The sequence below is a fragment of the Phacochoerus africanus genome, chromosome 1 (assembly GCF_016906955.1).
Source record: "Phacochoerus africanus isolate WHEZ1 chromosome 1, ROS_Pafr_v1, whole genome shotgun sequence".
NCBI classification, from domain to species: Eukaryota; Metazoa; Chordata; class Mammalia; order Artiodactyla; family Suidae; genus Phacochoerus; species Phacochoerus africanus.
In genome coordinates, this window is record NC_062544.1 from 231,816,212 (window position 1) to 231,842,104 (window position 25,893).

Consider the following 25,893-nt stretch of genomic DNA (forward strand, 5'->3'; position numbering starts at 1 on the left):
CTATCTGGACAAAAGGGCATATGAAGCCCTTGATCCTATGGCCCTGCCTAGTTTTCTAGCCTTCATTCATTGCTGCCCACATCCACCTTAGCCTCCTGCCACACAAAGACACTTAGAGGAGAGGGCAGGGTACATTTGGGAAACTCCTTCCCTCTCTTTCTTGTCCTCTTTCTTCTACTCAGTAGACCTCAGTGGTGAGCCTTTTTCTACCCCCGAAGGTGAACTGGAGGTCACGCCTCTCCTCCCAGGATCTCCACTGTCACCCAGGCCAAGTTTTTTCATTATTTAATAAGATCCATTATGAAATAAGATAAAATTGGGACTTCCTCTAAAGATGCGGGCAATTCCAGCTTTCACCTCTGAATCCCCTGGGCCATGTAGTTCCTGGTACATCACAGCCACTCTAATATTAGTTTAAGGAAATATCTCAGATCCTAAAGCCCACACATGGGGAGAACAGACTTTCACAGAATCCCAAAATAGAAGAACTAGATACTCTTTGAACATTTTTGAAGTTTTAAGATGAAATACCATAGACACACAAAGATCTTTATTATGCAGAGACTGTTCAAGCCGAGGTAAAAATAGAATTAAGGTATTTAAGAATATCAGTAGCTGAGAGATAACGGTTGCTCTGAGGTTTATGTCACAGAGAAAGCTACCTCAACATTTATACCACGAGTCAAGACTACATGTCAAGAGATTTAGGTTATGTACCTTTCCACTGTGACGTATTTGTCCCAATGTCTCCAGGGAGGGCTACCTGAAAGGAAGTAGGATGAGCTATTAGGAACCTAGATTAGAGAAGTCCATAGGGCCACTGCTTGCAGAGGTTCACTTTCTAGGCTTTGAGATTTGTTACCAATTCAAGTACATACCAGTTTGGGTTCTCCTCTGCCAAGTTCCTCTATAATGTCTTCAAGTTGCTGAGAGGAGAAATGGCAGATGGAATATTGCTAACATTGATTGTATCTATCATGCATATGCACCTACACTAAGGCTCAGAAGAGAATTTAAAGTAACACTGATATTTAACACTTATTAAATTTGCAAAAGTTCTGAAGAAATATGAAGAAATAAAAGTATAACTGTCATGTAACTTGAGAATGGAAGAGTAGCTACTGGCTGAATCCTCAGAGATCAAAAATGGCTGAAATTAACAATCTGGCTGGAGTCTTTCAATTTCAAAACACTGCAGAAGAAAGTGAATTTGAGTTCTTAAGCTGAGGGGGTAGATAGACATGACTAAAATGAAGACGATCTTAAATTGGTCAGAGAGCAGACAAGGCATTATATATTAGGCATTTGCTAAATCAATATTTAATCAATACTTATTTCTAACAAGAAACGGTCTCCTAATATCAGCTAGTAGAAAATTTGATCTGTTATATTCACACAGTTATTTCCCTAGATATTAAATGTGATGTCTGTCATCATTTGTGCATGTCTTCCTGGCCCGGTCCCTGGTTGCTACAGAGCTGTAACATCATATTCAGAGGCTTCTCATGTCGTCCTAGATTTTTTCTGTGACCCCTTGTTCTGTTTTCCCTGTGTTTCTACATGTCTCAGGTCTAGAATAGACTCAACTATTTTCAACTTTGTGGTGGGTTATCATTTGAATTGCTTCCAGGTGCAATTTGTAAAACAAATCCTTAACCCTGAGAAAGGATTTGTAACCCTAACTACAGGCAGAGTAGTTTACCCCCTCTTTGAGGATTAAGAAACGGGTACTAAGTGTGACAAGTCATGCATCTAGCAAATAAGTGTCAAAGATGGGCATCACTTTCCCCTCTCATGTTCCAACAGCACCCCCACCACCACCACTTCTGACTCTGACCACTGCTGAATCAACTGTTAGCAGCACACAGGGGTCCTTGACAGCCCCTCATCTCAGATATTCTCTGAGTCTATCTTGCTAGACTCAGCGATTCTCTGCTTCCTAGAGAGAACCCCAAAGGAGAGAAAATTAAAACCCTCCTATGCTATTTTAGCCTGTAGGACTGAGTTACTCCTCTCTTTTGTGTTGGCAGGCAACAGTTCTGAAGGGTCTTCTACATGGTTCCTTAAAGCACCCCCACCAGGACTAAGCCTCCAGTTGCCACAGGGATAGTGACTCCAGAACACACCCTTGAGTTAGCTCACCTCTCTCGTTTTCTCACTCTTCTCAGGGCCTCTCCACCATTTGGGTTCCCTTCACCAAAATCAACCACTTAAAATGAAATATTTCTCTCAAGCTCTGCTTTCTGGAGGAATCCAAGTTTCAACATGCTATAAACACATTATATTGATTTTCTGGTTCCTTCTTATTATTACCTATTAATCACCAGACCTAAAATTCAATACTCATTTTTTCCACTTACAATCACAAACAACAGTTATAAGATTTAATATTTGAGTACCAAGTATAACTTCAACAAGTTCTATATAAAGCCTTGCACACATTGGTGCTTAATAATGGGAAATTGTGGTTATTTTTAAGGTAGTGATTCTTTAAGAAGAATGATGTATATGTAAACATGAAGAGAAATACATAAATTGCTCTTTTGTAGATATCTTTACCCAATTACATTTCGAGGATCAGTTTATAGAGTTCCATGTCTATAAACCATCCTGACTGGCTCCTTTTCATCCTATGTTTGTTAATAAAGAGTAAAATATTTATCCTTATGGCTTCTTAGATATATTAAATAGTCTCATGGAAGAAAATAGGGTGATGTCTTTATAGCTTTTATAATAGCAGTAATAGCAATATTTATCAGTTATAATTATATATACATATATGTATTAATGGGGGGTTGCTTTCACTAATTTTATAAAGAAGGAACATGGTTATTCATATTTGCTTGTTTCTGTGCAAAAATTGAATGAAATCTCTTGGGCAAAGTACCATATTGCTATCAGCATCACATATCAGCACAGGATTAAGAAAAACAAACTGCTGAATGTTAAACTATTTTTGATTTGGGAAGGACAAATCTAAGTATAAGTAGTAGTACAAAAGGAACAGTTCTATTCAGCTAGTGCAGACTATAAGATCAGTTAGCCACAACGCTTCTGATTTAAGAGCCAACAAAGATCATTTTATAATAATTGACAAATACCAGAAATCAAGCAGCCTGAATGTAAACATTGCCATGATTACTTGTCACTAAAGATTGAAATGCAGGGTGTGAAGTTATAAATATGAAGGAAAGAAATAAAGACCCAGCTTCCAGATCTTAGATATACTGGCTGAAACATTCATCACTGTGGAAAAACTGAGTTTTTCCCAAGGCTTTTCTAAGGAACACAAATAAAGTCTTATAGCGTGGCCACAGAGTCTATTTCTTTCAAAGTCTATGTTGAAAAGGTATCAGTTACTATCATACAAACGCCAGAATTAATGATTAAAAACATTAAAAATTTTAAAGAACATTTAAAGCGTAGTTTGTTTAAACATAAAAATAATGACAGGTCACTTCAGTTGAAAAATAATAATGTGAAATCTGTTTCCAAGATTGCTTTTCTTTTTTTTCTTTTTTTTTTTTTTTGTCTTTTATCGTTTTAGGGCCTCACTCAGAGCATATGGAGGTTCCCAGCATAGGGGTCTAGTCAGAGCTATAGCTGCCAACGCCAGAGCCACAGCAATGCCAGATCCAAGCTGCGTCTGAGACCTACACCACAGCTCACGGCAATGCCTGATCCTTAACCCTCTGAGCAAGGCCAGGGATCAAACCCACAACCTCATTATTCCTAGCCTGATTCGTTTCCTCTGTGCCATGATGGGAACTCCTGTTTCCAAGATTGCTTTTAATTCCTTAGAAAAAACCAACATGTACACTTGGTTTAAAAAAAAAAAAAATCTTGAAGCTCTGTGCAACTTATTCTTTAGTCAGAAAGTAAAATACCTTTCTTTCAATAAGGCCTTTGACTTCTTATTCCACTAGAGTGTAGGTTCTCATAGGTACATTATCATGGCTTTCCCTATTCTCCAATATTATCAAAATTAGAGTCCTATTCACATGACCATCTTGGTAAAAAGAAAGGAAAGTACTCTACTCAATTTTGCTTAAAATCCTATATGTTGACTTAACCATAATCATTAGCAGTACATATTCAGTAAAGAGTCAGAAGTTCATAAGAGAACAATGACTGAGGAAATATTACACATTACAAATACCACACATTACAAATACCAACTACTGGTGTCACCTTTTAACAGTACAGATGGCCAACAAGATTCAACAGAATCCACAGTAGAAACATCTCTTTGAAGTCCATGGTAAGACCAAGGCATCGACTACTGGCAGACAGGATGGACTTTATTGGATATGCATTATGAAATCTTCACTCTGTAGGAAATTATATACTTGCTCTGGAAATGGGGCAATTACGTGAAATGTTAATGAATACTTTCAGACAAAAGAAGTGTCAAAATGGCAAAGTGGGATTGGATTTTATGAAGAGGTTAATTTCTAAAGTCAGCATATAAAGCAAAATATTCACAAAGTTAAAATTACCTCTGAAAATCCTTACAAAAATGCCTTACCACATAAGAAACAGACAGAAGCATCCCGAATTCAACAGAGAGTTTTTGTCTTTTGGATTTTTTTTTTTTTAGGCATGGAAACAGATTTCTATTTCTCTAGTTCAGATTATTATTTTTCAGTTGAGGACCCGATGTAACTGGCTTGCATTTTGCATCTGTGTGGTACCAAAAATATCTATAAAAGCGATATATTTCTAATCTCTATGAAGTAGTTACATTCAAAATTACGAGAGTATGACTTTTGGGAAGTCACAGAACACTGTGTGGTGTCAATTACCTTTAAGTTTTAGTGAGGTAGTTTTACTTACCTATGAAAGCAACAGAACTTGAGGTCACTCTCTAAGGTATGAGTCTGTGAGATAGAGTCTTTTCTATAAGGAAGAAAGTAAACAGTAAGAATTGATCCACAATAAAGAAAATCAGAAAACCTCAGTGTAAAATCTATTTTTGATCTATCACCAATAAGACTCTAGGTCAGCACCCATGTTAATCATCTAAGCCTGAATTCATAATTTGGGTTTCTGACTCAGCCTCAGAATTGACAGTCCTCTGACACAGGACTGTGTCAAAAGTTTGTGTTAATATTTTAGTATAAGCTCTTTAACAACAGAAAGATCTGCATTTGAATCTCAGAACCACTTTGTATTTTTTTTCACTTTTTGAGATAAATTATAGATTAATGTACAGCTATAATAATACAAAGAGATCCCATGTAACGTACCCTTTACCCATTTTCTCTAAAAGGTAACATCTTGCAAAAGTGTAGTATAGTATCTAATTATTGTGTTAGTTTGCTAGGGCTGTCATAACAAGTACTACATGTTGGATAGCTTAAACAACAGAAATTTATCCCCTCGCAGTTCTGGAGATTAGAAGTCTGAGATCAAGTTGTCAGCAGGGTTGGATCCTTCCGAGACCTCTTGGCCTCAGAAGCTAAAGTTCAGGTGAGCTGAACACCTCAAGGTGTTCTCAGGTTGGTTTCTCTTGACATGGAGATGGCTATCCCCTCCCTGTGTCTTCACATCCTTCCTCTGTACATGTCTGCGTCCAAATTTCCTCTTCTTATAGAGAAACAATTTGTACTAGATTAGGGCCCATCCTAACGTCCTCATTGTAAATTAGGTACCACTGTAAAGACCCAATCTCCAAATATGATTACATTCTGAGGTACTGTTAGTTAGGATGTCAACTTATGAATTTGGGGGGAATAAAATTCAGTTTGTAGCAATACGGGTATTGATATTCATCTACTCAAGATACAGAACATTTCCATCACAAGGATCTCTCATATTGACCTTTTTAGCCACATTTGCCTCCCTCCTCTCATCCCATGTAACCCCTGGCATTTGTTAATCTGTTTTCTATCTCAAGAATTTTGTCACTTTGAGAATGTCTTATATCAGATAGTATATTACTTTTGGATTGGCTTTTTATTTTTATTAAAGTGTAAAGTATAGTTGATGCACAATGTTATCCCATTTCCTGCTGTACACCAAAGAGACCCAGTCACATACATATCTTTATGTATATATATACACACATACACATCCCCTTTCTTATATTACCTTCCATCATGGTCTATCCCAAGAGACTGGATAGAGTTCCCTTTGATACACAGTAGGATCTCATTGCTTATCCATTCTAAATGTAATAGTTTGCATCTACTAACCCCAGACTCCCAATCCATCCTGCTCCCTCTTACCTCCCCCTTGGCAGCCATAAGTCTGTTCTCTAAGCCTGTGAATTTGTTTGTTTTGTAGATAGGTTCATGTGTGGTATATTTTCGATTCCACATATAAGTGATACCATATGGTATTCATCTTTCTGACTTCACTTAGTATGATAATCTCTAGTTGCATCAATGTTGCTGTAAATGGCATTATTTCATTATTTTTTATGGCTGAGTAGTATTCCATTATACACATGGACTGTATCTTTTTAATCCATTCATCTGTCAATGGACATTTAGGTTGTTTCCATGTCTTGGCTATTGTGAATAGTGCTGTTATAAACATATGGGTGTATGTACCTTTTTGAATTGTAGATTTGTCCAGATATATGCCCAGGGGTGAGATTGCTGGGTCATATGGTAGTTCTAAATTCAGTTTTCTGAGGAACCTCCATACAATTCTTCACAGTGGTTGTACCAATTTACATTCCCACCAACAGTGTAGGAGTGTTCCCTTTTCTCCACACCCTCTCCAGTATTTGTTATTTATAAACTTATTAATGATGGCCATTCTGACCAGTGTGAGATAGAACCTTACTGTAGTTTTGATTTGCATTTCTCTATTAGTGATGTTGAGCATTTTTTTCATGTGCCCATTGGCCATTCATATGTCTTCTATGGAGAAATGCCTATTTAGGTCTTCTGCCCATTTTTTGGTTGGGTTGTATTGTTGTTGTTGTTGATCTGTATGAGTTGTTTGTGTATTTTGGAAATTAAGCTCTTGTCAGTTGCCTCATTTGCAACTATTTTCTCCCATTCAGTAGGTCTTTTTGTTTTGTTTTTTTTTTATGGTTGCCTTTGCTGTGCAAAAGCTTCTAAGTTTGATTAGGTCCCATTGGTTTCTTTTTGTTTTTATTTCTATTGCCTTGGGAGACTGACCTAAGAAAATATTTGTACAGTTTATTTCAGAGAATGTTTTGCCTATGTTCTCTTATAGATGTTTGTCTTATGTTTAAGAATTTAAGCCACTTTGATTTTTTTTGTGTGTGCATGGAATGAGGGTGTATTCTAGTTTGATTTATATGCAGCTGTCCAATTTTGCCAGCACCACTTGCCAAAGAGACTGTCTTTTTCCCATTTTATGTTCTTGCATACTTTATCAAATGTTAATTGACCATAGGTGTCTAAGTTTACTTCTGGGCTCTCTTATTCTGTTCCACTGGTCACTATGTCTGTTTTTGTACCAGTACCACATTATCTTGATTACTGTGGCTTTGTAATATTGTCTAAAGTCTGGGAGAGTTATGCCTCCTGCTTCATGTTTTTCCCTCAGGATTTCTTTGGCAATTCTGGGTCTTTTATGGTTCCATATAAATTTTTTGATCATTTGTTCCAGTTCTGTGAAAAGTGTCATGAGTAATTTGATAGGGAACACATTAAATCTGTAGATTGCTTTGGGTATTATAATTTTAACAATATTAATTCTTCCAATACAGGATCATGGGATATCTTTCCACTTCTCTGAATTCTCAATCAATAAATATAGTTCAATATATGCAAATTAATCAATGTCATACACCACATTAACAAAAGAAAGTCAAAAACCACATGATAATCTCAATAGATGCAGAAAAAAAGCATTTGACAAAATCCAACATGTATTCATTAAAACCCTTACCAAAATGGGTATAGAGGGAACATATCTCCACATAATCAAAGTCATTTATGACAAACCCACAGCCAATGTAATACTCAATGGAGAAAAGCTAAAAGCCTTTCTGATAAAATCTGGAATAAGGCAAGAATGCCCACTCTCATCATTTTTATTCAACATAGTATTGGAAGCAATCAGACAAAAGAAATAAAAGGTATCCAAATAGGAAGAGAAGAGGTAAAGGTGTCACTATATTTGGATGACATGATACTATTTATAGAAAACCTAAGAACTCCACACAAAAACTACTTGAGCTGATCAACGAATTCAGCCAAGCAGCAGGACACAAGATTAATATTCAGTTGCATTTCTGTACACTAACAATGAAATATTAGAAAAAGAATATGAAAAGACAGTATCTTTTAATATCACACACAAAAGAATTAAATACCTAGGAATAAACCTGACCAAGGAGGTCAAAGATTTATATGCTTAGAACTATAAAACATAAATAAAGGGTTGAGTTTTTAAACTCAGCATAATCCCCTAGAGATTTATCCAGGTTGATGCATGTATTTATAATTCATTCCTTTTCATTGCTGAGTAGTATTCTATGGCATGGATACTATGGTTTAACCTTTCACTTGTTGAAGGTCATCAGGGCTGACTTCAATTTTGGACTGTTATAAATAAATTTTCCATAAGTGTCTATGAACAGGTTTCTGACTGAACATAGGTGTTCACTTCTTTGGGAGAAATACCCAAGATTGCAGTTGCTTGGCTATTTAGTTTTTTTAAGAAACTGTCTGTTTCCTAGAATAGCTGTACCATTTATATTCCATCCAGCAGTATGAGTGATTCATTAGCAAATGAGTGACCCAATTTCTCTAAATATTCACCAGTATTTGGTGTCACTGTTTTTTTGTTTGTTTGTTTGTTTGTTACCAGCACTTGGTGCTGTCACTATTTAGCTATTGTGACAGGTATGTAGTGATACCTCACTGTGGTTTTAATTTGCATTTCCCTGATATCTAAATGTTGAATATCTTTCCACATGCTGATTCACCATCTGATATACTCTGATATACTCCATCTGATGAAATGTCTGTTCATACTTTTGCCCATTTTCTAACAGATTGACTTTTTACTGTTCAAGTTTTAAGCATGCTTTATATATCTTAGATACCAGTCCTTTGTTAAATATATGGTGTACAAATATTTTCTCTCCATCTGTAGCTTGTCTTTTCATCCTCTTAACAGAGACTTTTTGCACAGCAACTGTTTTTAATTTATGAGACTCTATATCTTATTTTTATACAGTATTTTAGTTGGCTTTTCCTGACAACAGCTTTAGCAGGGAAAGGCAGGGATGCATTTCATCACTGTAGAGTCAGAGTGGCAGTCCAGGCAGTCCCTGGGGAGGACAAGGTTCTTCATACTGTAGGGAGGGACCCAAGTCCCAGGTTCCCTTCAGCCTTCTCTGCCAGCACCCCTGTGGGAGGGCATAGCACTTCCTAACAGCCTCCAAATGGCACAAGTCTAGGCTCTCTACCACCACTTTTCTGAGATATTTGATATTAAGAAGGAAGTTATTATCTATAAGATTTATGTCTCGCTAGGTTTTCCCTTTCTGACCTTTTTAGTAGAGAGAGAAGTCTTTTGTTTGAGCCCTTTGGTCTCTGCCTCTTGGCATTTCTGGTTGCCAGTCTCTTCAGCTTCAAGTCTAGGCTAGATGAGGCTAAGAGAAAACCCACAGAATTCTCCACACTATAGCTCCTTGGGCCCTGGGGTTCCTAGCCTGTTGTCTTTCCTCCTTCTATTTTTCAGAGCCTTATATTTGTTCTACATGCAATGTTTAGGGTTTTTATTGTACTCAGTGGGAAAAGAAGAGACAATTACTTCCATTTGGTCATCCTTCCCTGCAGCTTTAGCTGCTTGCTCTTTTTACACCCCAGTTTCCTCATCTGTGAGACATGGGGAACATCTACCCCATGGGGTGGTACATAAGATTAAACAAGAGCATTTGAAATGTGCTCGCTTCATTGTAGACACTGAAATATTGGATTGATTCTCTTTTAAATGAAACTGCCACCAGTCTCCTGATCTTTCCAGTGTATTTTACAAGACTTCCTTTGAATCTTCTAGTTCCAGGGAGACTCAATATCCACCACTCATGTTCTCTCAATAACAATAAGACTGTTCCTGACTTCTCCCCTTGGAGTTGGCAATTTTGCTCTGTACAGAAATCTGATGTCCTTAATAAAGCTCCTAGTCTGTAGTAGACACTCAAATCTCTCCTCAAATGTAAGTTCCTCCTGTATTATTGTGATTTTTAAGAGGGCCTTTGTGCCAGTTCTCTTGCAACAGGGCCATTTCCTTAGTAACAGAATGGGTATGACAGCAGATATTTATCTCACAGGAACAGGGTTCTTACATATGCCAGCATTCTCTTCTGAATGATATCCTCACCTTTTACCCCCCAAAAAAGGCACACTGCTGCAATAATGCAATAATCCTGCCATTATCACTGGACTTTCCCTGTCTGTGTTCCCAGTTTCCCCACTGTTTCACAGCAGGGTGAAGTAAAATTATAGTGAGGCCAGCAAAACAGAAGAGAAGCTAGTTGCCAGCAGAGTCAAGCAGTATTGTATCAGGGAGTTACATATAGCCATCACAAGGGAAAACTCAGGCCTCTATTCTAGCAGTCACAAACCAGGCTTCCCTTTACTATAAAATAGCAATATAAGGACATAGCTAGTACAATGTACAAATAGAGAGTCTTATTTCTCCCTCATTAAATTCTTGGATGGGAACTATGCACAAATTTAAACTATAACATTCTCAAAGCATATAATTTATTGGGTGAAGAATGCAGTTTTTTAATTTATTTTAGACCTCTGTAACAATGGAGTACACAATGATAGTTTCTTTAAGTTATTAAATAGTTATTTAGAGCTGAAGACAATAATCCTGAGGTTAATTGGTTCAGCTTCCAGATTGTAACAAGTCAAAGTTATCTGAAGGTGAAGATTCTTTCATGTGCTTTGAGAAACCTCAGATATGTTGACTTTATTGCCACCCTAGTGGTCTATTTAAAATATATATATATATATATATATATATATATATCCTTAAACACAGTAAATGAATCTATCTAACTCTGACATACCCCTTTTTTTCCCTAGAAATTGTAAATTTTCCAGAATCTCCTTCTCCACTTTGGAAGGGCATTGAAGGATGAAATTCCTTAAGAGCAGCTTATTTTATGTGATGAAGGTGTCTTCCTCCCTGAGAATGTATTTTGTCTCTGCATGCTACATAAGGAACTCTCATCCCCAGAAAAACAGATTTACCATCTCCAGATGAGTCAGATGGACCCTCATATTCTTTTCTCCAATTCACCTGTAAGGCCCAAGTTTACTCAACTTGAATTCTATTTCTTCAATTACCAGCAGATGCGACGAATGTCTCAAATCACATGGGAACTATTTACTTGTCTATATAATTTTTTTGCAAGGCTTCCTTAAGGACAGGATCATACTAATTCACCTTATCACCCTGGCATCACATTACCTGGTTAACTAAGAAGCATTTATTGAACAAAAAGGGTGTGAAAAGAGAAACAAAAGGAGTTAAGTCAGGCATTTATTTTAAAAATTACAATGTGATGACTGCTCAAGTGGAAAGTTCTAGGGGGAAAAGACACTTAAAGATTTTACAGGCTACATTAAGGAAGGTCAAATTTCATTGTTCAAGTTCTTGAAAGGTATGAGAAAACTGAGGTTATGTTCATCACAGGACAAATTTCAGGGACTTATCAAGGGACTGTGGTTTAGCAGCCATTGGTGGACAACTGGGTTTAGTAAGAGGTGAAGAAGGAAGAATCAGGGTTAAGGTCTTGCAGGGGTCAGTGAAAAACTTTCAGTCCTTTGGTGTCTTTCACAGGAAAAAACAATGTAAATGCGAACCTTATAAATGCATATTTCTATTTTCCAATAGATTGAATCCTACCTTAGGATAAGAGCATTAAAAATAACCTCCAGTTTTGACTCTGGGAGGATAGAAAGAAGATGAGAGAAGATCAACAGAAACACTAAACCTCTAAAAGCAGAAGAAATTATGCTATAAAAAGAGATAAAATTTTGTTAACATCAAGATTGTATTACATAACAAAGGAAAGCAGCAAGTTGGCTTTTAAAAAGAAAACATTTGGGGGACAAACAAGTTCTTCTTGGACCATGTTCACTTTTTCCCCCCACAGGGAGTTCTCCCCCCCCAGGAGTATTTTTGGGCAAGTTAGATTTTTATTGAAAATTGGCTTTATTTCAAGTATCCAGTTACCAAAATATGTATTCTTACTTTCAAATAAGAAGCATTTGAAAAAAATGAGATTCCATAAAACACATAATAGATAAAGAGCTATCAGTATTTATAGTTCTTGAGGTATAGTAAACTAAAAATTCTAAACATCCTACCAAACTGAACCTAAAAGAATGAATATAAATATTTTAAAAATCTTCTATAAAGCAGCAACAGACTTATATAAAATAAAGGAATATGAAAAATCCCTCAAATTAGTTAAAACCAGGGATGCTGGATAAACAGGCACCAAATCAGTTTCTTGACCTGTCAGTTTCTACGGAACGCTAGAGATTCTCAAGCTGCTTCTCTATGAGCTTGTATGGTGAAGAAGAACTAAATCTTACAGCCTGTCTAGTTAGGGAGTCTAATAGGAAATCACTGCAGAAAAGCTTGACTCCTTCACAGTATAAGGGGAGGGGGAAAGAACACTACCTAAAAAGATGACATCAAGAAAATATGCCTTTTTAAACTTGGTGCTAAGTGACGAGAAAAGAAAACAAATGTTTCCCAGAAAACAAACATAAAGTACTTCTTAAGTTTACTGCATACATTCAAGTTACCTGTGTAGTACACAGAAACCCCAGGCACAGAATTTAATTTGCAATTGTCCTGGATTAGTTGTACCTCCAGGATACCAAGAAAAGAAAATACCAATGCTTTTTAGGAACTTAACAATAACCCAGAATTCTAAGAATTTGCACGGATGAAACTCCAAGAAAACTGAGCATCTCCATACATATACCAAAAGATGAAATCACAATAATGAAAACATATTATGAGTAAGAACTGGCAGAAAGAGACCTGCAAATATTTCAGATATCAGAATTATCAATTGGAATAAAAAGCAAATATGTTTAAATAAATGAGTTTTTTTTGAGAATGAGCTAGGAACAAGAGATTTTAAAGGACAAAAACTAAGAGATTTAAAACACCACCAAACAGAATATACAGAAAAGAAGAATACAGTGTATAAAACATAAAATTCAGAATATGAATGAAAAAGCTGACTAATTTTATTTTTGCTCAGTCTACATTGGAAGTATAATTTGAAAAACATTTTCAAAATGCACCCCAGAAGGATGGATATATAAATGTAAAAGAGACAGCAAGAGACACAGAGAATAGAATGAAAAACAGAGCACATGTCTAGTTGGAGTTCCAAAAGGATTTGAAAGCCTGAGGAAGAGATAGATAGTAGCTGATAATTTATTACACTTGTTAAAAAGCCAAGATTTCCTAGAAATCCAAAGCAGTAAAAATTAAAAAACAAAAACATAAACACTGACACATCAAAAATGTTGAAGAAAGATCATTAAAACAGAGAGAAGTGAAAGTCTATGAATTAAAGGCAATTAGAATGATGGTTGAACTCTTAAGAGAATATCATGGAAGGTAGAAGACAGAGAAATGTTATACATATAACATCATTCTATGCCTAAAGACATTCTGAGCAAAATACGTCCTGAAAAAAACATTTTTACAACCAAAAAGAAAAAAACTAAGTAAATTCCAATGAATGTTATTCAAAGAGAAGGGAAATGATCCCAGTTAAAGGGTCTGAAATAAAGGTCTAGCCCATATCTAATTTGGCACCATAAATGTACAAAAGTACATTGCTCAGATCTTCCTTTAAGGGAAAACCTAAAACAAGGAATGCAAGCCACTGACCACCTCTAGCTGTAGCATCTTCAGGATCTGTTGTTGTGTTTGAGCCAAAGATAACCCTCCCCAAATAGCTTCCAACCAATGACTTAAAAAGCAGTGATACTAAAATATGGTATTTCTGGCCAGTGCAAGCATGTGAGATTCAATCTTTGCGCTGAATATTTTAACAGGCTCATTGAGACGCTCAAAGCTGCACTTCATTCTCATGCTCTTCCAATCCAATCCGGCCTTCCTTCTCTGCTTTATCTCATAAACATCAGGCCTCCATCACTGTCAGAAGGCTTTCCCTATTCCTCCTTACTTTCCTCTTTCTGAGCCACAAACATTACCAATAAACCTCATGCATTTCTCTGTCTTGGTGACTGATTCCTAAAAGATCAGGCTAACACAACCAGTACCTTGATTGGTCTAAGAGGTTAGGTGGTAACATGGGGTTTGGGGATTGATTCAGTCACTAGCTACTGGCACAAGGTGGAGGCCCAACTGCTAAAAGGGTCACTGATTAGGACAAGAAAAACATCCCAATGGAAGGATACCCTCATCGGTAGTGACTATTTAGGCATTTAAAAGATAAGAAGGGCAACAATACATATCAGGAAAGTAGAACTGATTGATTATTGCTAAGTTTTGTTAATGAACAAGAGGGAAAGTGAGACACTTTAGGGCAGTCAAAAAGTTCAAAACTAAATGTGAGCACCAGAGGGCCTGTTTAGTAGCTTACAAAGAGGCTCTTATAGTCTTCACAAGGAGAGCAGATACAGCTGAGGAGCAAACTCCAAATCTGATCATTAAGGTTGGAAAGATTCAAAGAGTAGTGAAAGCTCATCCAAGACAGAGGCTACTATGCCAAAGACAAGGCCATATGTTTGGGGAAACATGGCAGGAGAGTGTCTAGATAGGTGTCCCTGAGGACTATGGCTTTGTGGACACCCTAACCAGAGCCTAGAAAGGTGGTCCAGCCCTCCCTTTTAAAGACTAACATTGATCTCATATAGGAAGACACTTGCCCACATCAAGAAATGCCACCATTTTGTCTCCTGGCTTTAAGGCTGAAAACTAGAGTTAAATCTTAGCATATACCAGCTGGGGTTATGCCAGACTTGTTAGATCCCAAAGTAAATGCAAAAATTAGCTAGCTTGTACTAACAGAAACAAGGGGTGTATTCACTCTAAATGATTTTGGGATATTTGACCAAGGGCACAAGACTGGATAAATGAGTTTATTGAATTGGGGGCATGTGATGATTTTTTGACCCTAGGGTTGGTGTGGCATGCTGCTAGGATACTTCTTAGAAACCCAGGGAAATGCTGGCCCACACTGCAAAGTAAAATTGCCCGAGTTGCTGAGACAGAGAGTGAAGAAAGAGATCAAAAGGCTCAGGAGAGTGGGCTTGCTATAATGGATATACCATATGAGGCCAGAAAGAATACCTGCCACAGGATTATGTTATACAGGATTGACCAGAAAATAAGACCATTAGGAATGTGCTGGAGAGAAGGGTGCCAGCATCTCTAAAAAGTTCAGTTTTCTCCCCTCTTCAGGTCAGGGCTAAAAGTAGGAAAGGTGGTCTCAGGGTTTGGCTCATGAATAGCAATAGGGATAATGGAGAATAATAGGGAAGAGGTGGAGCTGTTTAGATACCCAAACAAGGGACCTAAATTACCTTAACAACCAGCAAGTTTAGAGGGCAGCTAAAGAGGCTTGGTCCACAGGGAGTTGTAGTATCTCTAGAAACAAAAGAAATAAGCAGTTAGTGAGGATGCTATAATACATACAAGCAAAAGAAGGTGAGAATGGAAGAACAGGAAGCTGAATGTGGTCATCTCATCTAAAAGTCACATTATTTTTCTTAATTTTGGACTTGATCAGTTTTAAGACCTGGAACTCACTGACTAAACAGGTGGCTGAGTCCTCAGGACAAAGGACTTTGTGAAACCATAGTAGGTATGTACTGTAACTATTGACCTAGTTGTCTTCTGATGAGAATTATGGCCATTTACTTCAACACAGGGGGATGGGAACTACCCAGGCATTTCAAGGACTATGGAGCATAGGGTCTTCATTGACATCGATACCCACAGAACAGAATCAAGGATCTCCTGTTAGATCACACTGACTTAACAGTACAATCTCTTGGTTTGTGGAACTACACATCATCAGTTTCTTAGGCTTCAAATGTATAATCAGGATTTACATATTTGTCAGCTGGCCAGCATAACCCTCATTTTGGGTCCCTGTCCTACTGGCAGGAGCTATCAGAGTGGAAAGGCCAAGTGGAAGTCTCTGAAATACTCCTTCCCCGCCACCCAGATACAATAGTAAACATGAAATAATATCACATTCCAAAAAGGATACAAGGGTGGTGCTCCATAATATATCTACATTTAATTAGCCACTCTGACCCTAGAGAAATTGAATGTATCTTGGAGAATGTCTATCGACAACTACAAGCTCATTCAACCAGTAGCCCCTAGAGTCACTGTGCTGGGTATGGTATCATTGTTAGAGCAGATTAAGACGGTCTCAGGTACATGGTAATTAATGCAGCTGTGGATTTAACCTTTTTTTTTATCCAATAAGGAATGAGAATCAGAACACCATTCATACGAAACAGGCAAAATTTCCTTTACAAGTTTGCCTAAAGGACAGTTAACGACATTCTCAGTTAATATGGCTTTCTATAATAATATAGTCCAAGAAATCTGGGCTGTCAACTAGTATTCATCAGCTACAGCCACAAGATCAACTGCAGTGGTAAAGTTACAGTTATACCCTCCCTTGAAGTCCCCATTTGAAAGAGAGGCCCACAGAAAACCTAGAGAAGCTGCTTCCTGAACTCATGATCGATGGATCTGCATAGTGCCAAGTGTAGATTGTGACAGCAATGTAATGTTCCATTAGGATCTCCTGTAAAGAGGAAACCTGCCACAAGGAGTACAGTTAGCTGACAACTTCTAAGGGCTGTGCTTTTGAGATCTGCCATAGCATTTAAATTGAGAACACAGTCTCTCCAGACAGGTTGTGCTCAGTCACTCTGGTATAAGGTCCTGGCCACTTTTCCCAGCGTGGGACTTCTTTAAAGGGCGATCTATTCAGAGCTCCCTACTGGGTTGACCGGATGACTTATCTCTGAGATTTACCTAGTTTGAGGCACTTTGGTCTTAATTCTCTTTCTTTCTCTTCTTTCACTAGTATCAAACTGCATCACAGTCTAAAAATTATACCTGATCACTCCTTTACCCCTCTTTCTTTTATATTTCACCGGCTCATTTCTTTCCAGTGATGCTCTTTCACTTGTAACTTCTTCCTGACATCTGTTTTCAGGATCTGTCTTGGTTTATGGCAATACTGGATCCTTAACCCACTGAGCAAGGCCAGGGATCGAACCTGTGTCTTCATGGATTCTAGTCAGATTCTTTTCTGCTGAGCCACGACGGGAACTCCTATTTTCAGGTTCTGAACACAGTCATGTATAAAGCTGATGATACCACATGCAACACAGTCCCTATTGCTAAAATGAAAACATCTAGTATTTTTTGCTGATGCTGAACTAATTATGAAATACTGGTGTTTTCTGCCCCTTCATTTGCGTATCTTCTGATTTGACATTCTTAATCCAGCAACATGGTTAACCTTACATAATGAAAGAGAACCTCATCATTCTTTTTCTATACTTTAAGAAGTGTCTACTCTAGAACAGATATTTTGGACATGCCCATACCAGATTCTGACTTTAATTGATAGATTTTATCTTAAAAGTGAAGGGTAATGGATATGCATTAACTGCTCTAGACTTTCTTGTAAAACCCAACCCCAAACAGATGCCAAACCAGCTAAAGTGGTTGAACTTGTGCTCACAGAAGGAGCATGTTAAATTTAAATTGCCAATATATCTCAAACACACACACACACACACACACACACACACACACACCACTGATATGCCTTTGGAATAGTTCATTAGTAGTTCAGTAGTTTACAACTTTGAAAAGCTATACAAACAAAAGATTTTCTACCTAAGAGAGTTGCTGTCATCAAGACAGATACCTACAGTAAAAGAGATAGTCAAAGCAGATCACCATTCTTAATATATTGCTTTGACTAAAATTCTCATACAAATACCCTCTTCATAACATAAAGGGGGAAAAAATCATGTAGAAGTTTAAGGGGTCCACAATAGAAGCATAAAATTAGACCCCAAAATCTGGGCAAAAATGGAAATCATCAAGTTTTAAAATTCATGAAAATAAGATCTGTGAAATCAAAGAAGGATGGCTGGTATCACCAGATAACTTCCAAAGGAACTTGCTAAAATCCTTCCTGATACAATTAATTACAATTGGGACAAATTACCTCTGATATTAAATATTAATGGAAAAGCTTTTCTAGGATAAGAGGAGAAATGCCTAGTTTATGCCTCAATCTATAATTAGCCTAATGCTGAAAAAAACTGTAAAGATAATACAGATTGAAACTACGAATGATAGGACTGGTTGAGCATCTCCAAATAAATCTTATAAAAACTGTTTACTCCTTAGGTGAATATGCAGTAGCAATAGAACATTTATTTCCTGGATGGTAGAAGCCATAGCAATTGCAGTGGGCATAATTTAAAAAGATTGTAAGACTTCATGATTTCTACCTAGGTCAACCTAACATTTGCCTTATACATTGATAGGGAAAGACATTTGGGCGGGGGGGGGGGGGGTAATTATTCATGGTTTATGAAAGGCTTGTCCCTAGTTCAGAAATTTCACTGTCCTTATTAATCCTCAGTTCTCTGTAAAAAATGGAAATATTCTTAACAGAAAGTTACAACCATTAGAGACCTTAAAATGAGTCAACTGCAAGTCAGTTGCTGATTCAGGATCCTAAGAGAAAGCGGACAACTGAATAAAGTATATATTTCTGCATCAAATCATCTGAACAAAATATCCAGAACCATTAATTGCCATACTCTCCACTGCCCAAAGACTGAGCAAACAGAAGATAACAGGACAAGCTAGAAACTTATCAGGGCAGAATTATTCCCATTAGCACCTACTACAAGACTGCCTAACAGAGTCCCTGCTTATCCCATGGAGGGAGACTATGCCAAGACAATTACTCACCTCTGAGAAACAGTTGGATGTAATCTTTCTGAAAACTCCCAGGTCATTCCATGAATATAGTCCTGCTGAACATTGGACCAAGAGATAAAATAACATGCAATCCAATTTTAAGTCTTATGTCCAATATTTAAAGCACTAACCACAAAGGCAGGATAGAATTGGGCAAGACTTGGGCTGCCTTGGAATTAAAAACAGCAAAAACATCAAGAAATTTGTATAAGCATACTCTCTCAACAGACATACACCAGCCTTGGGGTTCCTTTTGATCTTTGTCCTGTGGATTCCATGAGCCCTGACCTGGTCTATACCACCATGCATCATGACTCAAACCCTATACAATTCTGCTCTGGCACATGGCTTCCAGGTACTATGCAAAAACCTGAGTAATACCTTCAAAAGGAGAGATGTAAAGGCCAAAGAAATATGAACTAGGTCTCTTCCCAGGATTATTGTGCAAGAGCTATGGTAAAAATTTATCTGCCCCAAAGGTGGGCATGATTACTCCAACTCCTTAGGCTAAAATGTACAAAGCATTAAAAGAACCAAATAACCCTTTCTAAATATCAGCTCTAGATTTTAGGACTTTTTTGTTCTATAAATCTTTCCATTAGGAATCACAAAGAGCAAGTGTAGGGGCCATTTTTAAATTTATTTTTATAGCTGAAATTTTGGTATGCTTTAAAAGTTTAAATGTTTCCAATACTCAGAATCTTCCCATTTTTTTCTCATAGCCTAGGTAGTGTTAATTTTTTCCTAATCAAGTAAACTTTAATAGTATCTTTCAGTAAGGTTGGTTTGTCAAAATTGGTTTGAAAAGTACCCGATTTTTAAAGTCTAGAAAATTTCTCAAATGCACTATTTAAAAATTACATCTTATGTCTCTTCCACATTATATATTCAAAACCTCTTTTAGTCTGTGAATATAGATTTTTGTACTCCCTTCTCTCTATGTATAGCCAAACCTCTGATGACAGGTAGTTATTATCTTGGAATACCCAATTATTTTTAACCACTTTGTACAAATTCACTGGTGGTTGTTTAAACATCTTTGTAAATCAGGTATAGATTTAAAAGTCAAGTTGTTAAGAATATAATTGAAAACCATCTCTATAACCAATTTCATCTTAGCTCTGCAGCCCCACTTCTGATTAGCAGTAGAAAAAGTGGTCCAATTCAATAATTATTTCCAGCCCAGTTCAAAATCATTTAATTGAATTCCTATTTAAAGAGGTTTTTTCAGGCCTCCTCTTCATCCTTTTTCAGAAATTATGTTCCCTCAGCTGTGGGGTGAAAAGGCATATCTGCATCTTTCTATGCATAACTTCTAGTGCCTAGGGATTTGGTGTTTTAGCACAGATATTGACCAATAAGGAATACATCATAGGACATGAATTTTCCCTGCAAATGCCCCCCTCACCTTCCTTGTAGCTTCCCAATATCCATGGTCCTACAGATATTTGGACAAATCCCTCTATACCAGAGACTGGCAAACTGATAGTGGCCCTTAGGCCAAATATAGTCTTTGTATGATCCAGGGACAAAGAATGGTTTTTATATGTTTAAAGAGTTGTAGAAGAGGAAGGAGGAAGAGGGGAAATCAGAGAAGTTAGGAGAGGAGGGGGAAAAGAACATATGATAGAGATCACATATAACCTAAAAAGTCTAAAGTATTTACTGTCTGGCCCTTTAGAGGAAAAGTTTGCAACCCCTGCTCTATGAGTTAGCCTACATTTCTTTTTTATGCGGTCACTTTCTTCCATCTTCCAGTCTTCTAGAGCTGATACTCTAGTACCAAAGGACTAGGTGTTAACCACCTGGGTTCATGAGGAATTTGAGTCTTCTTGATGTTAAACTCAATACTGTGATTAGCTCAGTGTCATTTTGACTCTCTCAAGTTTTTCTAGACTCCTTTACCCTCTTCATCCACCTCTTATGCTCTGGCAGTGCTGAATGGGTCTGAGACCTATTGTTCAACAAATTTTAAACATGAATCTTGTGTCGCTCCCTCAAGCCTTACTCAAGAGTCTGTTGCCCACTCCAACCCCAGGGTAGAGGAGCATCATTCATTTCTCTACCTCCCCCAAAACTGGTACTTCAATACATATATGTCTAAAATTCCTCAAGGATGCTTTGAAAGGACAAACCCACAAAGCTAGAGCCTGAGTGGCCTCAACACAATTCCTTGAAAATTTCTGACTATGCAAGCATATTCTGACCAAGGACAGGTAATACCAAGTTACCTCTTTATTCTTTATACCTGTGTGAAAGGATCAGGCAAGAAGGCAAATCAAATGAGAAATATCCTCAAGCTTGCAACAACTATAGCAAGGGGGAGAAGAAATACTCAATATATTAATTTTAGAAACTGATGATTTAGATTTTTATACTTATTTAGTGCTACTTGAACACCATATTTGGTAATTGTCTTAGAAATACTGAACCTTAAGATGAAATGAATAAATTTATGGCCCCCTCCTTCTAATTCAGTAACAAGAGGAAAACAGTCCATAATCATCAGAACTTCACAGTTATCTGCTACAGTAGTCACCCATCTTAGAGAAAAGACTGCCTGGGTCATTATACAAGAAAGTATTTAGAAAAAGAAGTGTCACCTAACAAAAACTTCAAATTATTTGGCATTGGCCTAGGAGTTATGTAGCAAGAAAATAAAATTTGGAGGTTGAAAGAATAACAATCCTTGTTACACAGTGGTGAAACATTTGGTTGAATTGACACTTGTGACACCTGGAAGGTATGTAATATATATGCTTAATAAACTTATCTCTCTGAGGGAAGAAGTTGGAAAAGAGAATTTTAATAACTGGATATATTTCTTAACAAACAAAAAATAAATTAGTTTATTTAACTTGGGGAAAGAGTTGTCTGGTTTATAGGAAAGAATGAAAGGGAACAGAGAGGGTCCAGAAAATATAGCACTTGCAGGGTTGGGAAAGGCAATGTTTCTCAGGCCCTACTGGTAAAAGATAAAAATGAGAAGCCTTTGACAACCCCCCACCAGAGGCTATTAAAATTTAGCCTTATAGCAAAAACCAAATCAAGGACACAGCTGAAGGTGAAAACTTCTGAATGGTTTCAGTTATCAGAGTGTAGATCTAATTAAGGTTACAGCATCCACTACATCATTTAAAAAGACAAAAATGACTCAGCAAAAAGAGAAAAGGCTATGATTCTCCCACCAATCCTTATAGGTTCAAGCTGTGTACTTAATTGAACTTAGTCCAGTCTTGAAAATTATTGTGGACATCAACTGGAACATGCTGCTGAATGGAATCAAACTGATGAGAACCCAATTAAATTTGTAGTTTTAATCCAAACAACTACAAGACTAGACAAAAATGTGATGATTATCTGAAATTTAAAATGATTCTTGGCCCTAAGAGCATAAACTGAGAAAACTTCTTAATCTCTAAGGAAGATATATTTTCCAATGTTCTCAACTGTAGCCACAGAAGATAGTGGAGAAAGGAGAAACTCTCCAAAACTGAAGCCAAGGACCCAGGAAAACAATGAATCTGGAAGTCCCTTCGACAAAATAGAATTGAGCTCTAATTAGAAACATCCCTCACCTACAGCATAAAGGATCCTCATGACACATTCCCAAGGTAATCTTAAAATTGCCATTGACTCCCAAATTTCCCATTCTTTCCCAATCTGAACAGGATTATTTGTTTCAGTTATCCTTCCTTTATTCCAGGAATGGATGTTGAGGGTGTGATAAAATTAATAACTTGTCATCTTAGTTCATAGGTTTCCAGGTGATGAAGGATCACATCTGGACCTGATATAAAGAATCTTCTTCATTACTTAGAGATGCTGGGCTTTGAGTTTGATGCACTCACTGGAAGTGACTTTTAGATCACATCTCTCAAGAAAGGTGGAATGTGTTTTGGCTGCAGTAAAGGAAGTGGTGATCTGTATATGTGATGGGCAGAAAGGCAGAGAATAGTGATGATTTCTGCTGACTAGTTGCATCTTGCTTATTTATCATAAAACAGCAGAGTTATACTTCCTGGACCTCTCGGAAATGGGTAAGGCTCCATGACCTCACTTGGCCAAACATTTAATTGCTGGTGCTCAGTGCTCCAGAATTCTCTCTTTCCCTTTGTCTTAGCAACCAGCAATGCTGAGGTGGTAGCTGATCTGACAATTCCCTGAGTTACTGTGACTGACAAGTAGAACCCCTCTGCTGATCCACAGCTGACATATTTATTTCTCACTAAGGCATGCTGCCTGTTTAAACCATGAAGATATAGAAGATTGTTCAGTACTGAAACATGATCTAATCTATCTTGACTAATAAAAGAACCAATGGAGAGGGAAGACAAGATAATTTGTTTTCTTCTTGTTACACTATCACCAAAATATATGAAATTATGGGCTCCTAATTTTAGTAAAATTACTAAACATACTAAATTTAGTAAATTTAGTAAAGGTAGTAAATTTCTTCCTCCAAAGAAGCTTGCAGTTTCTTAAACTGACAAGAAATTAATATGCATAATATATAACAAAGAGATAGGAACTCCATGGAAAAAAAGTTGTGCAAAGTATATATCCATAGGCTATTTATAGAAAAGAGAACCCAAAACACCAAGGAGTATATACAAGGTGCGCAAACTCATTAGTAAGCAAAGGAATGTAAATTAAGAAAGGATATTAGAGTTCCCATCATGGGTTAACAAATCTGACTATGAATCATAAGATTGCAGGTTCAATCTCTGGCCTTGCTCAGTGGGTTAAGGATCCAACATTGCCGTGAACTGCGGTATAGGTTGCAGATACAGCTCAGATCTGGCATTTCTGTGGCTCGGGCATAGGCTGGTGGCTACAGCTCTGACCCCTAGCCTGGGAACCTCCATATGCCATGAGTGTGGCCCTAGAAAAGACCAAAAAAAAAAAAAAAAAAGGATACTATTTTACACCTACTAGCTTGGAAACATAAAGTTGGATAATTGTCGAGTATTGACAAGAAGGTAGGAATATGGGGATCCTCACAAATGGTTGATGGGAAAGTGACTAGTAAAGTCTTTTCAGAGGACAATTAGTTACAACATAGTCATAATAAGAATCCTTAAGACTATTTCTGGTGTAAAAGGTATGAAATGGAGTAAAACAAATTGAGATGAACCATTCTTGTAAATTAATATGTGTATTCAGACCACTACATGTTTTAGAACACATTCAATAGTATAGACAGTAAATTGATTAGAATATTTGCCAATGACAGCTGAGAGCAATGGGAGTAAAGAATGAGGATGAAGGGAAACAATAAATGTTTTAATGATAATGAACCACAACCACCATCTGCACTAGAGAACTCTTCCCAAATAAGGAACTTTGTTACTTTCTTTATCCCAACCAAAAGTGGGTTATGCCAAAGGAGCAAATAATTTTTTCTGTAGTTCTCATGTCAGTGGTTGTAAGCCATAGGCAGACACCCTGGAGCATAATAACCTTTAAACAGTAGTATATTGATACGATGTTTAATAATTAGTTGTGGAAGCCAGGAGTAGGGGCTTGATTTGTAAGGTTTTCTGATTTTGTGATGTAAATATTATCATCACAGTTGATTTCAAACTATCAATGATTTAACAAACAGATGGAAAAACTCCTGAAAATTTAACAACTGACCCTCACAAGCTGGTAGGAGCATGTTCCAAACACTACCTTAAAGACTCCAGAATTAAAGCAAAAGACCCACTGATTTACATGTAGATTTATGCCAAAAGGGGCACCTTGGCAAATAAACACCTAGAGATTTTCTGTCCATAAACTCTCAGAAAGTAAAACATTTCATCGACATTGAATCCTTAATTTGAGCTAAGGGGAACTCCTTCCAATTTGAAATATTTATTTATTATCGCAAAACCATGGGTCACATTATTTAACGGGGGGTCGTGTCTAGCCACTACTAGACCTGAATAAAAAGGACTAAACCAGAGCTCCCTTCATGGCTCAGGGGTTAGTGAACCCAAATAGGATCCATGAGGATGCAGGTTTGATCCCTGGCCACACTCATTGGGTTAAGAAACTGAACTTGCCATGAGCCGTGGTATAGGCTGCAGTAGAGGCTCAGATCCCATGTTGCTGTGGCTGTGGCATAGGCCAGTGACTGTAGCCCCACTTCCCTAGCCTGGGAACTTCCATATGCTGCAGGTTCGGCCCTAAAAAGAAAATAAAGAAAAAAAAATTTACTACTTGGACGAAAGATCTTAGGTGAGCTTAGGAGTACAGAGTGCCTGGACCTATCAGCTCACAAAAGCTTTCTGTTTTCCCCAAAACACTGACCTCTCTCACCTAAGCCTGCTTGCCTATTCAATAGCATGAGTATGACATTCTGTTCCAACATCCAATTGTCCTTTTGTACCTCTTTTTGGTAGATTCTGTTTTTCTACTGAGGTAGGAAAAGTTACATAATTTCTCAGCATCCCAGTTTCCTCTACTAGTAAGTGAGAATTAATGGAGAACAGTGCAACCTGCTCAGAGAGCTTTGATGAAAATTATATTTGAAAGTGTCAACAGAGCTCTTGGCATATGGTACATGCTTGCACATTAGTTTCCTTTTCTTCTTGGTTTTCATGTCCTAACCCAGTTTTGTGGCCTAAAGAGCAACAACAAAACGAGCAAAATTAGTTTCTGACCTAGCTTTCTTCTTTGCTGATAGCCTGTTGACTCCTTGAGGACATTTTTTGCACCTTCCTTTGCAAAATCTGACAATTATCATTTGAACTCAGTTCTGAAACTTCCATTTCATCAAACACGTGATGGCCTCTCCAGTCACCAGGAAATTGTTATAAAGTCTATTTTGTCCAGACTTCACTGTACAGACTCGAGATGCTGAAATTTTCAATGTTCCTCATGAAAAGTTAGGAACCACAGACTTAG

General features: G+C 37.3%; 1 long non-coding RNA gene across 1 annotated transcript in view; it reads right to left on the reverse strand.

Annotated features, from left to right (window-relative positions):
* Window positions 1–4,846: 4,846 nt before the first annotated feature.
* The window catches only part of LOC125113199 (uncharacterized), a 44,862-nt gene continuing 23,815 nt past the window's right edge, over window positions 4,847–25,893 (reverse strand). Inside the window, exons 3-4 of the long non-coding RNA XR_007131381.1 lie at window positions 15,543–15,606; window positions 4,847–4,899 (exon numbers count right to left, since the gene is read on the reverse strand). This is a non-coding gene — a long non-coding RNA (uncharacterized LOC125113199). The remainder of the gene's footprint in view (window positions 4,900–15,542; window positions 15,607–25,893) is intronic.